The sequence below is a fragment of the Cololabis saira genome, chromosome 13, assembly GCF_033807715.1.
Source record: "Cololabis saira isolate AMF1-May2022 chromosome 13, fColSai1.1, whole genome shotgun sequence".
In the NCBI taxonomy this organism is placed as follows: Eukaryota; Metazoa; Chordata; class Actinopteri; order Beloniformes; family Belonidae; genus Cololabis; species Cololabis saira.
Genome location: NC_084599.1, coordinates 44870818 through 44886185, shown reverse-complemented (window position 1 = coordinate 44886185; position 15368 = coordinate 44870818). Strand labels below are relative to the sequence as shown.

General features: G+C 48.7%; 11 non-coding genes across 11 annotated transcripts; all 11 read left to right on the top strand.

Annotated features, from left to right (window-relative positions):
• Window positions 1–940: 940 nt before the first annotated feature.
• trnad-guc (transfer RNA aspartic acid (anticodon GUC)) lies at window positions 941–1012 on the top strand. Its single transcript has one exon. It is a non-coding gene; the product is annotated as a tRNA-Asp (tRNA).
• A 1309-nt stretch (window positions 1013–2321) lies between these two features.
• On the top strand, window positions 2322–2393 carry trnad-guc (transfer RNA aspartic acid (anticodon GUC)). Its single transcript has one exon. It is a non-coding gene; the product is annotated as a tRNA-Asp (tRNA).
• A 1309-nt stretch (window positions 2394–3702) lies between these two features.
• On the top strand, window positions 3703–3774 carry trnad-guc (transfer RNA aspartic acid (anticodon GUC)). The gene has a single exon. It is a non-coding gene; the product is annotated as a tRNA-Asp (tRNA).
• A 1309-nt stretch (window positions 3775–5083) lies between these two features.
• Window positions 5084–5155, top strand: trnad-guc (transfer RNA aspartic acid (anticodon GUC)). The gene has a single exon. It is a non-coding gene; the product is annotated as a tRNA-Asp (tRNA).
• A 1309-nt stretch (window positions 5156–6464) lies between these two features.
• Window positions 6465–6536, top strand: trnad-guc (transfer RNA aspartic acid (anticodon GUC)). Its single transcript has one exon. It is a non-coding gene; the product is annotated as a tRNA-Asp (tRNA).
• A 1309-nt stretch (window positions 6537–7845) lies between these two features.
• On the top strand, window positions 7846–7917 carry trnad-guc (transfer RNA aspartic acid (anticodon GUC)). Its single transcript has one exon. It is a non-coding gene; the product is annotated as a tRNA-Asp (tRNA).
• Window positions 7918–9226: 1309 nt separating this feature from the next.
• On the top strand, window positions 9227–9298 carry trnad-guc (transfer RNA aspartic acid (anticodon GUC)). The gene has a single exon. It is a non-coding gene; the product is annotated as a tRNA-Asp (tRNA).
• A 1309-nt stretch (window positions 9299–10607) lies between these two features.
• trnad-guc (transfer RNA aspartic acid (anticodon GUC)) lies at window positions 10608–10679 on the top strand. Its single transcript has one exon. It is a non-coding gene; the product is annotated as a tRNA-Asp (tRNA).
• Window positions 10680–11988: 1309 nt separating this feature from the next.
• On the top strand, window positions 11989–12060 carry trnad-guc (transfer RNA aspartic acid (anticodon GUC)). Its single transcript has one exon. It is a non-coding gene; the product is annotated as a tRNA-Asp (tRNA).
• A 1309-nt stretch (window positions 12061–13369) lies between these two features.
• trnad-guc (transfer RNA aspartic acid (anticodon GUC)) lies at window positions 13370–13441 on the top strand. The gene has a single exon. It is a non-coding gene; the product is annotated as a tRNA-Asp (tRNA).
• Window positions 13442–14750: 1309 nt separating this feature from the next.
• trnad-guc (transfer RNA aspartic acid (anticodon GUC)) lies at window positions 14751–14822 on the top strand. Its single transcript has one exon. It is a non-coding gene; the product is annotated as a tRNA-Asp (tRNA).
• Window positions 14823–15368: the final 546 nt, after the last annotated feature.

Genomic DNA, 15368 nt, shown 5'->3' with positions numbered 1-15368 from the left:
ATCTGTTCCAGTCCTTGTTCTGGAGCTAGTGATGGTTTTTGTGCTTTCACCTACACTTTAAAATGTCCAATTTTCAGGAAGAAAAGAAACTTATAAACTGCCTGACACAGGGTGATGGATGGTTTCTAAGCCCTGGAAGGTGCTGAAGAGGTGAAACAACCGTGAATGAGCGTCTTTGGGGTCCCAGAGACCCCGTTGGATGTCCTCTAAAATTCTTGAGAACCGGGCCGAGGACCGGGACTTCCAGCCGACCGAGTCCGAGAAAGGCGCACCGTTGTCGGACACTTTTTCGTCGATCACCGGTCCTCGGCTGGAAGTCCCCACCCGAGCGATTTAGCGGTCTAAACTCGGGCCGAACAACGCCCTTCTACCCTCCAGAATATTCTAAACTCTCTCGTGGGGGTCGCGGACTCAAATTACGAACCGTGAGCGAGCGCCACGTGGCACCTTCAGAACAAAGATGGGAGTTTGGCGGACCGCGACCGGAGTAAATGACTAATTTCCGGATCCGAAAAGGTTCTTCCAGAAAGTGGTTTAGAGCCCGTTTCAGAGCATTTGGAACACAATGAAATAGGTTTGTAGTAAAGTATAAAAAAATGTTATTGGCGATATCGGCCTGGAGCCACTTAGCCTTGTGGCTTCAGCACCAAAACACCACCTCAATCCTGGCTCACCCGGAGCCACCCAAAGACCCGTCTCACCGTCCGACCCCGGGGACCCGCTCTTAAGCACCCCCTCCGACCGGACACCGGAGTGAAAGAGCCAGCCTGCGGAGCTGGAGGACCAGGGTCCTGGTACCCTAAACACCCAGACGCTACTGGTACCATGAACAGCACTCTGTCAGATACTCAGGCGCATTTTGCTTTTCACTCATGCTGTGGTTTCAGGACCTTCTGTTAGGACCTTCAGTCAGCTTCTTCAAAGAAAAACGAAAGAGCTGTCCTCGTTAGTATAGTGGACAGTATCTCTGCCTGTCACGCAGAAGACCGGGGTTCGATTCCCCGACGGGGAGACTTCTTGTTTAGTACGATGATAACTACATGATTAATTCAAGTAAACAATGGTCATTAAGAAAATAGACTCTAGAAGTTGCTTCTCAATGCTGCAGCTGGATCAGAGGAAACTCCGATTGAGGTAGGATTATATACACACAGAAAATTTCATTGAAGAAGTTCTGAAGACTTAAAATATTTCTGTCAAGTAAAAAGAGCAATTATTTAGGACAGCATACAGCATCACTCGGATCTGAAAGTCAACCTGCAGCAGAAGTTGTCTGAGATATCCAAACAAGGTTTTAAAGGGACAGAGCAGATGTTGTGTCTACAGCGGTGGTGCTAAAACTCTGGTTCTTTGGTCGCTCTCCTCTTCTTCCTCACTGCTGATCTGTTCCAGTCCTTGTTCTGGAGCTAGTGATGGTTTTTGTGCTTTCACCTACACTTGAAAATGTCCAATTTTCAGGAAGAAAAGAAACTTATAAACTGCCTGACACAGGGTGATGGGTGGTTTCTAAGCCCTGGAAGGTGCTGAAGAGGTGAAACAACCGTGAATGAGCGTCTTTGGCGTCCCAGAGACCCCGTTGGAGGTCCTCTAAAATTCTTGAGAACCGGGCCGAGGACCGGGACTTCCAGCCGACCGAGTCCGAGAAAGGCGCACCGTTGTCGGACACTTTTTCGTCGATCACCGGTCCTCGGCTGGAAGTCCCCACCCGAGCGATTTAGCGGTCTAAACTCGGGCCGAACAACGCCCTTCTACCCTCCAGAATATTCTAAACTCTCTCGTGGGGGTCGCGGACTCAAATTACGAACCGTGAGCGAGCGCCACGTGGCACCTTCAGAACAAAGATGGGAGTTTGGCGGACCGCGACCGGAGTAAATGACTAATTTCCGGATCCGAAAAGGTTCTTCCAGAAAGTGGTTTAGAGCCCGTTTCAGAGCATTTGGAACACAATGAAATAGGTTTGTAGTAAAGTATAAAAAAATGTTATTGGCGATATCGGCCTGGAGCCACTTAGCCTTGTGGCTTCAGCACCAAAACACCACCTCAATCCTGGCTCACCCGGAGCCACCCAAAGACCCGTCTCACCGTCCGACCCCGGGGACCCGCTCTTAAGCACCCCCTCCGACCGGACACCGGAGTGAAAGAGCCAGCCTGCGGAGCTGGAGGACCAGGGTCCTGGTACCCTAAACACCCAGACGCTACTGGTACCATGAACAGCACTCTGTCAGATACTCAGGCGCATTTTGCTTTTCACTCATGCTGTGGTTTCAGGACCTTCTGTTAGGACCTTCAGTCAGCTTCTTCAAAGAAAAACGAAAGAGCTGTCCTCGTTAGTATAGTGGACAGTATCTCTGCCTGTCACGCAGAAGACCGGGGTTCGATTCCCCGACGGGGAGACTTCTTGTTTAGTACGATGATAACTACATGATTAATTCAAGTAAACAATGGTCATTAAGAAAATAGACTCTAGAAGTTGCTTCTCAATGCTGCAGCTGGATCAGAGGAAACTCCGATTGAGGTAGGATTATATACAAACAGAAAATTTCATTGAAGAAGTTCTGAAGACTTAAAATATTTCTGTCAAGTAAAAAGAGCAATTATTTAGGACAGCATACAGCATCACTCGGATCTGAAAGTCAACCTGCAGCAGAAGTTGTCTGAGATATCCAAACAAGGTTTTAAAGGGACAGAGCAGATGTTGTGTCTACAGCGGTGGTGCTAAAACTCTGGTTCTTTGGTCGCTCTCCTCTTCTTCCTCACTGTTGATCTGTTCCAGTCCTTGTTCTGGAGCTAGTGATGGTTTTTGTGCTTTCACCTACACTTTAAAATGTCCAATTTTCAGGAAGAAAATAAACTTATAAACTGCCTGACACAGGGTGATGGGTGGTTTCTAAGCCCTGGAAGGTGCTGAAGAGGTGAAACAACCGTGAATGAGCGTCTTTGGGGTCCCAGAGACCCCGTTGGAGGTCCTCTAAAATTCTTGAGAACCGGGCCGAGGACCGGGACTTCCAGCCGACCGAGTCCGAGAAAGGCGCACCGTTGTCGGACACTTTTTCGTCGATCACCGGTCCTCGGCTGGAAGTCCCCACCCGAGCGATTTAGCGGTCTAAACTCGGGCCGAACAACGCCCTTCTACCCTCCAGAATATTCTAAACTCTCTCGTGGGGGTCGCGGACTCAAATTACGAACCGTGAGCGAGCGCCACGTGGCACCTTCAGAACAAAGATGGGAGTTTGGCGGACCGCGACCGGAGTAAATGACTAATTTCCGGATCCGAAAAGGTTCTTCCAGAAAGTGGTTTAGAGCCCGTTTCAGAGCATTTGGAACACAATGAAATAGGTTTGTAGTAAAGTATAAAAAAATGTTATTGGCGATATCGGCCTGGAGCCACTTAGCCTTGTGGCTTCAGCACCAAAACACCACCTCAATCCTGGCTCACCCGGAGCCACCCAAAGACCCGTCTCACCGTCCGACCCCGGGGACCCGCTCTTAAGCACCCCCTCCGACCGGACACCGGAGTGAAAGAGCCAGCCTGCGGAGCTGGAGGACCAGGGTCCTGGTACCCTAAACACCCAGACGCTACTGGTACCATGAACAGCACTCTGTCAGATACTCAGGCGCATTTTGCTTTTCACTCATGCTGTGGTTTCAGGACCTTCTGTTAGGACCTTCAGTCAGCTTCTTCAAAGAAAAACGAAAGAGCTGTCCTCGTTAGTATAGTGGACAGTATCTCTGCCTGTCACGCAGAAGACCGGGGTTCGATTCCCCGACGGGGAGACCTCTTGTTTAGTACGATGATAACTACATGATTAATTCAAGTAAACAATGGTCATTAAGAAAATAGACTCTAGAAGTTGCTTCTCAATGCTGCAGCTGGATCAGAGGAAACTCCGATTGAGGTAGGATTATATACACACAGAAAATTTCATTGAAGAAGTTCTGAAGACTTAAAATATTTCTGTCAAGTAAAAAGAGCAATTATTTAGGACAGCATACAGCATCACTCGGATCTGAAAGTCAACCTGCAGCAGAAGTTGTCTGAGATATCCAAACAAGGTTTTAAAGGGACAGAGCAGATGTTGTGTCTACAGCGGTGGTGCTAAAACTCTGGTTCTTTGGTCGCTCTCCTCTTCTTCCTCACTGCTGATCTGTTCCAGTCCTTGTTCTGGAGCTAGTGATGGTTTTTGTGCTTTCACCTACACTTTAAAATGTCCAATTTTCAGGAAGAAAAGAAACTTATAAACTGCCTGACACAGGGTGATGGATGGTTTCTAAGCCCTGGAAGGTGCTGAAGAGGTGAAACAACCGTGAATGAGCGTCTTTGGGGTCCCAGAGACCCCGTTGGATGTCCTCTAAAATTCTTGAGAACCGGGCCGAGGACCGGGACTTCCAGCCGACCGAGTCCGAGAAAGGCGCACCGTTGCCGGACACTTTTTCGTCGATCACCGGTCCTCGGCTGGAAGTCCCCACCCGAGCGATTTAGCGGTCTAAACTCGGGCCGAACAACGCCCTTCTACCCTCCAGAATATTCTAAACTCTCTCGTGGGGGTCGCGGACTCAAATTACGAACCGTGAGCGAGCGCCACGTGGCACCTTCAGAACAAAGATGGGAGTTTGGCGGACCGCGACCGGAGTAAATGACTAATTTCCGGATCCGAAAAGGTTCTTCCAGAAAGTGGTTTAGAGCCCGTTTCAGAGCATTTGGAACACAATGAAATAGGTTTGTAGTAAAGTATAAAAAAATGTTATTGGCGATATCGGCCTGGAGCCACTTAGCCTTGTGGCTTCAGCACCAAAACACCACCTCAATCCTGGCTCACCCGGAGCCACCCAAAGACCCGTCTCACCGTCCGACCCCGGGGACCCGCTCTTAAGCACCCCCTCCGACCGGACACCGGAGTGAAAGAGCCAGCCTGCGGAGCTGGAGGACCAGGGTCCTGGTACCCTAAACACCCAGACGCTACTGGTACCATGAACAGCACTCTGTCAGATACTCAGGCGCATTTTGCTTTTCACTCATGCTGTGGTTTCAGGACCTTCTGTTAGGACCTTCAGTCAGCTTCTTCAAAGAAAAACGAAAGAGCTGTCCTCGTTAGTATAGTGGACAGTATCTCTGCCTGTCACGCAGAAGACCGGGGTTCGATTCCCCGACGGGGAGACTTCTTGTTTAGTACGATGATAACTACATGATTAATTCAAGTAAACAATGGTCATTAAGAAAATAGACTCTAGAAGTTGCTTCTCAATGCTGCAGCTGGATCAGAGGAAACTCCGATTGAGGTAGGATTATATACACACAGAAAATTTCATTGAAGAAGTTCTGAAGACTTAAAATATTTCTGTCAAGTAAAAAGAGCAATTATTTAGGACAGCATACAGCATCACTCGGATCTGAAAGTCAACCTGCAGCAGAAGTTGTCTGAGATATCCAAACAAGGTTTTAAAGGGACAGAGCAGATGTTGTGTCTACAGCGGTGGTGCTAAAACTCTGGTTCTTTGGTCGCTCTCCTCTTCTTCCTCACTGCTGATCTGTTCCAGTCCTTGTTCTGGAGCTAGTGATGGTTTTTGTGCTTTCACCTACACTTGAAAATGTCCAATTTTCAGGAAGAAAAGAAACTTATAAACTGCCTGACACAGGGTGATGGGTGGTTTCTAAGCCCTGGAAGGTGCTGAAGAGGTGAAACAACCGTGAATGAGCGTCTTTGGCGTCCCAGAGACCCCGTTGGAGGTCCTCTAAAATTCTTGAGAACCGGGCCGAGGACCGGGACTTCCAGCCGACCGAGTCCGAGAAAGGCGCACCGTTGTCGGACACTTTTTCGTCGATCACCGGTCCTCGGCTGGAAGTCCCCACCCGAGCGATTTAGCGGTCTAAACTCGGGCCGAACAACGCCCTTCTACCCTCCAGAATATTCTAAACTCTCTCGTGGGGGTCGCGGACTCAAATTACGAACCGTGAGCGAGCGCCACGTGGCACCTTCAGAACAAAGATGGGAGTTTGGCGGACCGCGACCGGAGTAAATGACTAATTTCCGGATCCGAAAAGGTTCTTCCAGAAAGTGGTTTAGAGCCCGTTTCAGAGCATTTGGAACACAATGAAATAGGTTTGTAGTAAAGTATAAAAAAATGTTATTGGCGATATCGGCCTGGAGCCACTTAGCCTTGTGGCTTCAGCACCAAAACACCACCTCAATCCTGGCTCACCCGGAGCCACCCAAAGACCCGTCTCACCGTCCGACCCCGGGGACCCGCTCTTAAGCACCCCCTCCGACCGGACACCGGAGTGAAAGAGCCAGCCTGCGGAGCTGGAGGACCAGGGTCCTGGTACCCTAAACACCCAGACGCTACTGGTACCATGAACAGCACTCTGTCAGATACTCAGGCGCATTTTGCTTTTCACTCATGCTGTGGTTTCAGGACCTTCTGTTAGGACCTTCAGTCAGCTTCTTCAAAGAAAAACGAAAGAGCTGTCCTCGTTAGTATAGTGGACAGTATCTCTGCCTGTCACGCAGAAGACCGGGGTTCGATTCCCCGACGGGGAGACTTCTTGTTTAGTACGATGATAACTACATGATTAATTCAAGTAAACAATGGTCATTAAGAAAATAGACTCTAGAAGTTGCTTCTCAATGCTGCAGCTGGATCAGAGGAAACTCCGATTGAGGTAGGATTATATACAAACAGAAAATTTCATTGAAGAAGTTCTGAAGACTTAAAATATTTCTGTCAAGTAAAAAGAGCAATTATTTAGGACAGCATACAGCATCACTCGGATCTGAAAGTCAACCTGCAGCAGAAGTTGTCTGAGATATCCAAACAAGGTTTTAAAGGGACAGAGCAGATGTTGTGTCTACAGCGGTGGTGCTAAAACTCTGGTTCTTTGGTCGCTCTCCTCTTCTTCCTCACTGTTGATCTGTTCCAGTCCTTGTTCTGGAGCTAGTGATGGTTTTTGTGCTTTCACCTACACTTTAAAATGTCCAATTTTCAGGAAGAAAATAAACTTATAAACTGCCTGACACAGGGTGATGGGTGGTTTCTAAGCCCTGGAAGGTGCTGAAGAGGTGAAACAACCGTGAATGAGCGTCTTTGGGGTCCCAGAGACCCCGTTGGAGGTCCTCTAAAATTCTTGAGAACCGGGCCGAGGACCGGGACTTCCAGCCGACCGAGTCCGAGAAAGGCGCACCGTTGTCGGACACTTTTTCGTCGATCACCGGTCCTCGGCTGGAAGTCCCCACCCGAGCGATTTAGCGGTCTAAACTCGGGCCGAACAACGCCCTTCTACCCTCCAGAATATTCTAAACTCTCTCGTGGGGGTCGCGGACTCAAATTACGAACCGTGAGCGAGCGCCACGTGGCACCTTCAGAACAAAGATGGGAGTTTGGCGGACCGCGACCGGAGTAAATGACTAATTTCCGGATCCGAAAAGGTTCTTCCAGAAAGTGGTTTAGAGCCCGTTTCAGAGCATTTGGAACACAATGAAATAGGTTTGTAGTAAAGTATAAAAAAATGTTATTGGCGATATCGGCCTGGAGCCACTTAGCCTTGTGGCTTCAGCACCAAAACACCACCTCAATCCTGGCTCACCCGGAGCCACCCAAAGACCCGTCTCACCGTCCGACCCCGGGGACCCGCTCTTAAGCACCCCCTCCGACCGGACACCGGAGTGAAAGAGCCAGCCTGCGGAGCTGGAGGACCAGGGTCCTGGTACCCTAAACACCCAGACGCTACTGGTACCATGAACAGCACTCTGTCAGATACTCAGGCGCATTTTGCTTTTCACTCATGCTGTGGTTTCAGGACCTTCTGTTAGGACCTTCAGTCAGCTTCTTCAAAGAAAAACGAAAGAGCTGTCCTCGTTAGTATAGTGGACAGTATCTCTGCCTGTCACGCAGAAGACCGGGGTTCGATTCCCCGACGGGGAGACCTCTTGTTTAGTACGATGATAACTACATGATTAATTCAAGTAAACAATGGTCATTAAGAAAATAGACTCTAGAAGTTGCTTCTCAATGCTGCAGCTGGATCAGAGGAAACTCCGATTGAGGTAGGATTATATACACACAGAAAATTTCATTGAAGAAGTTCTGAAGACTTAAAATATTTCTGTCAAGTAAAAAGAGCAATTATTTAGGACAGCATACAGCATCACTCGGATCTGAAAGTCAACCTGCAGCAGAAGTTGTCTGAGATATCCAAACAAGGTTTTAAAGGGACAGAGCAGATGTTGTGTCTACAGCGGTGGTGCTAAAACTCTGGTTCTTTGGTCGCTCTCCTCTTCTTCCTCACTGCTGATCTGTTCCAGTCCTTGTTCTGGAGCTAGTGATGGTTTTTGTGCTTTCACCTACACTTTAAAATGTCCAATTTTCAGGAAGAAAAGAAACTTATAAACTGCCTGACACAGGGTGATGGGTGGTTTCTAAGCCCTGGAAGGTGCTGAAGAGGTGAAACAACCGTGAATGAGCGTCTTTGGGGTCCCAGAGACCCCGTTGGAGGTCCTCTAAAATTCTTGAGAACCGGGCCGAGGACCGGGACTTCCAGCCGACCGAGTCCGAGAAAGGCGCACCGTTGTCGGACACTTTTTCGTCGATCACCGGTCCTCGGCTGGAAGTCCCCACCCGAGCGATTTAGCGGTCTAAACTCGGGCCGAACAACGCCCTTCTACCCTCCAGAATATTCTAAACTCTCTCGTGGGGGTCGCGGACTCAAATTACGAACCGTGAGCGAGCGCCACGTGGCACCTTCAGAACAAAGATGGGAGTTTGGCGGACCGCGACCGGAGTAAATGACTAATTTCCGGATCCGAAAAGGTTCTTCCAGAAAGTGGTTTAGAGCCCGTTTCAGAGCATTTGGAACACAATGAAATAGGTTTGTAGTAAAGTATAAAAAAATGTTATTGGCGATATCGGCCTGGAGCCACTTAGCCTTGTGGCTTCAGCACCAAAACACCACCTCAATCCTGGCTCACCCGGAGCCACCCAAAGACCCGTCTCACCGTCCGACCCCGGGGACCCGCTCTTAAGCACCCCCTCCGACCGGACACCGGAGTGAAAGAGCCAGCCTGCGGAGCTGGAGGACCAGGGTCCTGGTACCCTAAACACCCAGACGCTACTGGTACCATGAACAGCACTCTGTCAGATACTCAGGCGCATTTTGCTTTTCACTCATGCTGTGGTTTCAGGACCTTCTGTTAGGACCTTCAGTCAGCTTCTTCAAAGAAAAACGAAAGAGCTGTCCTCGTTAGTATAGTGGACAGTATCTCTGCCTGTCACGCAGAAGACCGGGGTTCGATTCCCCGACGGGGAGACTTCTTGTTTAGTACGATGATAACTACATGATTAATTCAAGTAAACAATGGTCATTAAGAAAATAGACTCTAGAAGTTGCTTCTCAATGCTGCAGCTGGATCAGAGGAAACTCCGATTGAGGTAGGATTATATACACACAGAAAATTTCATTGAAGAAGTTCTGAAGACTTAAAATATTTCTGTCAAGTAAAAAGAGCAATTATTTAGGACAGCATACAGCATCACTCGGATCTGAAAGTCAACCTGCAGCAGAAGTTGTCTGAGATATCCAAACAAGGTTTTAAAGGGACAGAGCAGATGTTGTGTCTACAGCGGTGGTGCTAAAACTCTGGTTCTTTGGTCGCTCTCCTATTCTTCCTCACTGCTGATCTGTTCCAGTCCTTGTTCTGGAGCTAGTGATGGTTTTTGTGCTTTCACCTACACTTTAAAATGTCCAATTTTCAGGAAGAAAAGAAACTTATAAACTGCCTGACACAGGGTGATGGGTGGTTTCTAAGCCCTGGAAGGTGCTGAAGAGGTGAAACAACCGTGAATGAGCGTCTTTGGGGTCCCAGAGACCCCGTTGGAGGTCCTCTAAAATTCTTGAGAACCGGGCCGAGGACCGGGACTTCCAGCCGACCGAGTCCGAGAAAGGCGCACCGTTGTCGGACACTTTTTCGTCGATCACCGGTCCTCGGCTGGAAGTCCCCACCCGAGCGATTTAGCGGTCTAAACTCGGGCCGAACAACGCCCTTCTACCCTCCAGAATATTCTAAACTCTCTCGTGGGGGTCGCGGACTCAAATTACGAACCGTGAGCGAGCGCCACGTGGCACCTTCAGAACAAAGATGGGAGTTTGGCGGACCGCGACCGGAGTAAATGACTAATTTCCGGATCCGAAAAGGTTCTTCCAGAAAGTGGTTTAGAGCCCGTTTCAGAGCATTTGGAACACAATGAAATAGGTTTGTAGTAAAGTATAAAAAAATGTTATTGGCGATATCGGCCTGGAGCCACTTAGCCTTGTGGCTTCAGCACCAAAACACCACCTCAATCCTGGCTCACCCGGAGCCACCCAAAGACCCGTCTCACCGTCCGACCCCGGGGACCCGCTCTTAAGCACCCCCTCCGACCGGACACCGGAGTGAAAGAGCCAGCCTGCGGAGCTGGAGGACCAGGGTCCTGGTACCCTAAACACCCAGACGCTACTGGTACCATGAACAGCACTCTGTCAGATACTCAGGCGCATTTTGCTTTTCACTCATGCTGTGGTTTCAGGACCTTCTGTTAGGACCTTCAGTCAGCTTCTTCAAAGAAAAACGAAAGAGCTGTCCTCGTTAGTATAGTGGACAGTATCTCTGCCTGTCACGCAGAAGACCGGGGTTCGATTCCCCGACGGGGAGACTTCTTGTTTAGTACGATGATAACTACATGATTAATTCAAGTAAACAATGGTCATTAAGAAAATAGACTCTAGAAGTTGCTTCTCAATGCTGCAGCTGGATCAGAGGAAACTCCGATTGAGGTAGGATTATATACACACAGAAAATTTCATTGAAGAAGTTCTGAAGACTTAAAATATTTCTGTCAAGTAAAAAGAGCAATTATTTAGGACAGCATACAGCATCACTCGGATCTGAAAGTCAACCTGCAGCAGAAGTTGTCTGAGATATCCAAACAAGGTTTTAAAGGGACAGAGCAGATGTTGTGTCTACAGCGGTGGTGCTAAAACTCTGGTTCTTTGGTCGCTCTCCTCTTCTTCCTCACTGCTGATCTGTTCCAGTCCTTGTTCTGGAGCTAGTGATGGTTTTTGTGCTTTCACCTACACTTTAAAATGTCCAATTTTCAGGAAGAAAAGAAACTTATAAACTGCCTGACACAGGGTGATGGGTGGTTTCTAAGCCCTGGAAGGTGCTGAAGAGGTGAAACAACCGTGAATGAGCGTCTTTGGGGTCCCAGAGACCCCGTTGGAGGTCCTCTAAAATTCTTGAGAACCGGGCCGAGGACCGGGACTTCCAGCCGACCGAGTCCGAGAAAGGCGCACCGTTGTCGGACACTTTTTCGTCGATCACCGGTCCTCGGCTGGAAGTCCCCACCCGAGCGATTTAGCGGTCTAAACTCGGGCCGAACAACGCCCTTCTACCCTCCAGAATATTCTAAACTCTCTCGTGGGGGTCGCGGACTCAAATTACGAACCGTGAGCGAGCGCCACGTGGCACCTTCAGAACAAAGATGGGAGTTTGGCGGACCGCGACCGGAGTAAATGACTAATTTCCGGATCCGAAAAGGTTCTTCCAGAAAGTGGTTTAGAGCCCGTTTCAGAGCATTTGGAACACAATGAAATAGGTTTGTAGTAAAGTATAAAAAAATGTTATTGGCGATATCGGCCTGGAGCCACTTAGCCTTGTGGCTTCAGCACCAAAACACCACCTCAATCCTGGCTCACCCGGAGCCACCCAAAGACCCGTCTCACCGTCCGACCCCGGGGACCCGCTCTTAAGCACCCCCTCCGACCGGACACCGGAGTGAAAGAGCCAGCCTGCGGAGCTGGAGGACCAGGGTCCTGGTACCCTAAACACCCAGACGCTACTGGTACCATGAACAGCACTCTGTCAGATACTCAGGCGCATTTTGCTTTTCACTCATGCTGTGGTTTCAGGACCTTCTGTTAGGACCTTCAGTCAGCTTCTTCAAAGAAAAACGAAAGAGCTGTCCTCGTTAGTATAGTGGACAGTATCTCTGCCTGTCACGCAGAAGACCGGGGTTCGATTCCCCGACGGGGAGACTTCTTGTTTAGTACGATGATAACTACATGATTAATTCAAGTAAACAATGGTCATTAAGAAAATAGACTCTAGAAGTTGCTTCTCAATGCTGCAGCTGGATCAGAGGAAACTCCGATTGAGGTAGGATTATATACACACAGAAAATTTCATTGAAGAAGTTCTGAAGACTTAAAATATTTCTGTCAAGTAAAAAGAGCAATTATTTAGGACAGCATACAGCATCACTCGGATCTGAAAGTCAACCTGCAGCAGAAGTTGTCTGAGATATCCAAACAAGGTTTTAAAGGGACAGAGCAGATGTTGTGTCTACAGCGGTGGTGCTAAAACTCTGGTTCTTTGGTCGCTCTCCTCTTCTTCCTCACTGCTGATCTGTTCCAGTCCTTGTTCTGGAGCTAGTGATGGTTTTTGTGCTTTTACCTACACTTTAAAATGTCCAATTTTCAGGAAGAAAAGAAACTTATAAACTGCCTGACACAGGGTGATGGATGGTTTCTAAGCCCTGGAAGGTGCTGAAGAGGTGAAACAACCGTGAATGAGCGTCTTTGGGGTCCCAGAGACCCCGTTGGAGGTCCTCTAAAATTCTTGAGAACCGGGCCGAGGACCGGGACTTCCAGCCGACCGAGTCCGAGAAAGGCGCACCGTTGTCGGACACTTTTTCGTCGATCACCGGTCCTCGGCTGGAAGTCCCCACCCGAGCGATTTAGCGGTCTAAACTCGGGCCGAACAACGCCCTTCTACCCTCCAGAATATTCTAAACTCTCTCGTGGGGGTCGCGGACTCAAATTACGAACCGTGAGCGAGCGCCACGTGGCACCTTCAGAACAAAGATGGGAGTTTGGCGGACCGCGACCGGAGTAAATGACTAATTTCCGGATCCGAAAAGGTTCTTCCAGAAAGTGGTTTAGAGCCCGTTTCAGAGCATTTGGAACACAATGAAATAGGTTTGTAGTAAAGTATAAAAAAATGTTATTGGCGATATCGGCCTGGAGCCACTTAGCCTTGTGGCTTCAGCACCAAAACACCACCTCAATCCTGGCTCACCCGGAGCCACCCAAAGACCCGTCTCACCGTCCGACCCCGGGGACCCGCTCTTAAGCACCCCCTCCGACCGGACACCGGAGTGAAAGAGCCAGCCTGCGGAGCTGGAGGACCAGGGTCCTGGTACCCTAAACACCCAGACGCTACTGGTACCATGAACAGCACTCTGTCAGATACTCAGGCGCATTTTGCTTTTCACTCATGCTGTGGTTTCAGGACCTTCTGTTAGGACCTTCAGTCAGCTTCTTCAAAGAAAAACGAAAGAGCTGTCCTCGTTAGTATAGTGGACAGTATCTCTGCCTGTCACGCAGAAGACCGGGGTTCGATTCCCCGACGGGGAGACTTCTTGTTTAGTACGATGATAACTACATGATTAATTCAAGTAAACAATGGTCATTAAGAAAATAGACTCTAGAAGTTGCTTCTCAATGCTGCAGCTGGATCAGAGGAAACTCCGATTGAGGTAGGATTATATACACACAGAAAATTTCATTGAAGAAGTTCTGAAGACTTAAAATATTTCTGTCAAGTAAAAAGAGCAATTATTTAGGACAGCATACAGCATCACTCGGATCTGAAAGTCAACCTGCAGCAGAAGTTGTCTGAGATATCCAAACAAGGTTTTAAAGGGACAGAGCAGATGTTGTGTCTACAGCGGTGGTGCTAAAACTCTGGTTCTTTGGTCGCTCTCCTCTTCTTCCTCACTGCTGATCTGTTCCAGTCCTTGTTCTGGAGCTAGTGATGGTTTTTGTGCTTTCACCTACACTTTAAAATGTCCAATTTTCAGGAAGAAAAGAAACTTATAAACTGCCTGACACAGGGTGATGGGTGGTTTCTAAGCCCTGGAAGGTGCTGAAGAGGTGAAACAACCGTGAATGAGCGTCTTTGGGGTCCCAGAGACCCCGTTGGAGGTCCTCTAAAATTCTTGAGAACCGGGCCGAGGACCGGGACTTCCAGCCGACCGAGTCCGAGAAAGGCGCACCGTTGTCGGACACTTTTTCGTCGATCACCGGTCCTCGGCTGGAAGTCCCCACCCGAGCGATTTAGCGGTCTAAACTCGGGCCGAACAACGCCCTTCTACCCTCCAGAATATTCTAAACTCTCTCGTGGGGGTCGCGGACTCAAATTACGAACCGTGAGCGAGCGCCACGTGGCACCTTCAGAACAAAGATGGGAGTTTGGCGGACCGCGACCGGAGTAAATGACTAATTTCCGGATCCGAAAAGGTTCTTCCAGAAAGTGGTTTAGAGCCCGTTTCAGAGCATTTGGAACACAATGAAATAGGTTTGTAGTAAAGTATAAAAAAATGTTATTGGCGATATCGGCCTGGAGCCACTTAGCCTTGTGGCTTCAGCACCAAAACACCACCTCAATCCTGGCTCACCCGGAGCCACCCAAAGACCCGTCTCACCGTCCGACCCCGGGGACCCGCTCTTAAGCACCCCCTCCGACCGGACACCGGAGTGAAAGAGCCAGCCTGCGGAGCTGGAGGACCAGGGTCCTGGTACCCTAAACACCCAGACGCTACTGGTACCATGAACAGCACTCTGTCAGATACTCAGGCGCATTTTGCTTTTCACTCATGCTGTGGTTTCAGGACCTTCTGTTAGGACCTTCAGTCAGCTTCTTCAAAGAAAAACGAAAGAGCTGTCCTCGTTAGTATAGTGGACAGTATCTCTGCCTGTCACGCAGAAGACCGGGGTTCGATTCCCCGACGGGGAGACTTCTTGTTTAGTACGATGATAACTACATGATTAATTCAAGTAAACAATGGTCATTAAGAAAATAGACTCTAGAAGTTGCTTCTCAATGCTGCAGCTGGATCAGAGGAAACTCCGATTGAGGTAGGATTATATACACACAGAAAATTTCATTGAAGAAGTTCTGAAGACTTAAAATATTTCTGTCAAGTAAAAAGAGCAATTATTTAGGACAGCATACAGCATCACTCGGATCTGAAAGTCAACCTGCAGCAGAAGTTGTCTGAGATATCCAAACAAGGTTTTAAAGGGACAGAGCAGATGTTGTGTCTACAGCGGTGGTGCTAAAACTCTGGTTCTTTGGTCGCTCTCCTCTTCTTCCTCACTGCTGATCTGTTCCAGTCCTTGTTTTGGAGCTAGTGATGGTTTTTGTGCTTTCACCTACACTTTAAAATGTCCAATTTTCAGGAAGAAAAGAAACTTATAAACTGCCTGACACAGGGTGATGGATGGTTTCTAAGCCCTGGAAGGTGCTGAAGAGGTGAAACAACCGTGAATGAGCGTCTTT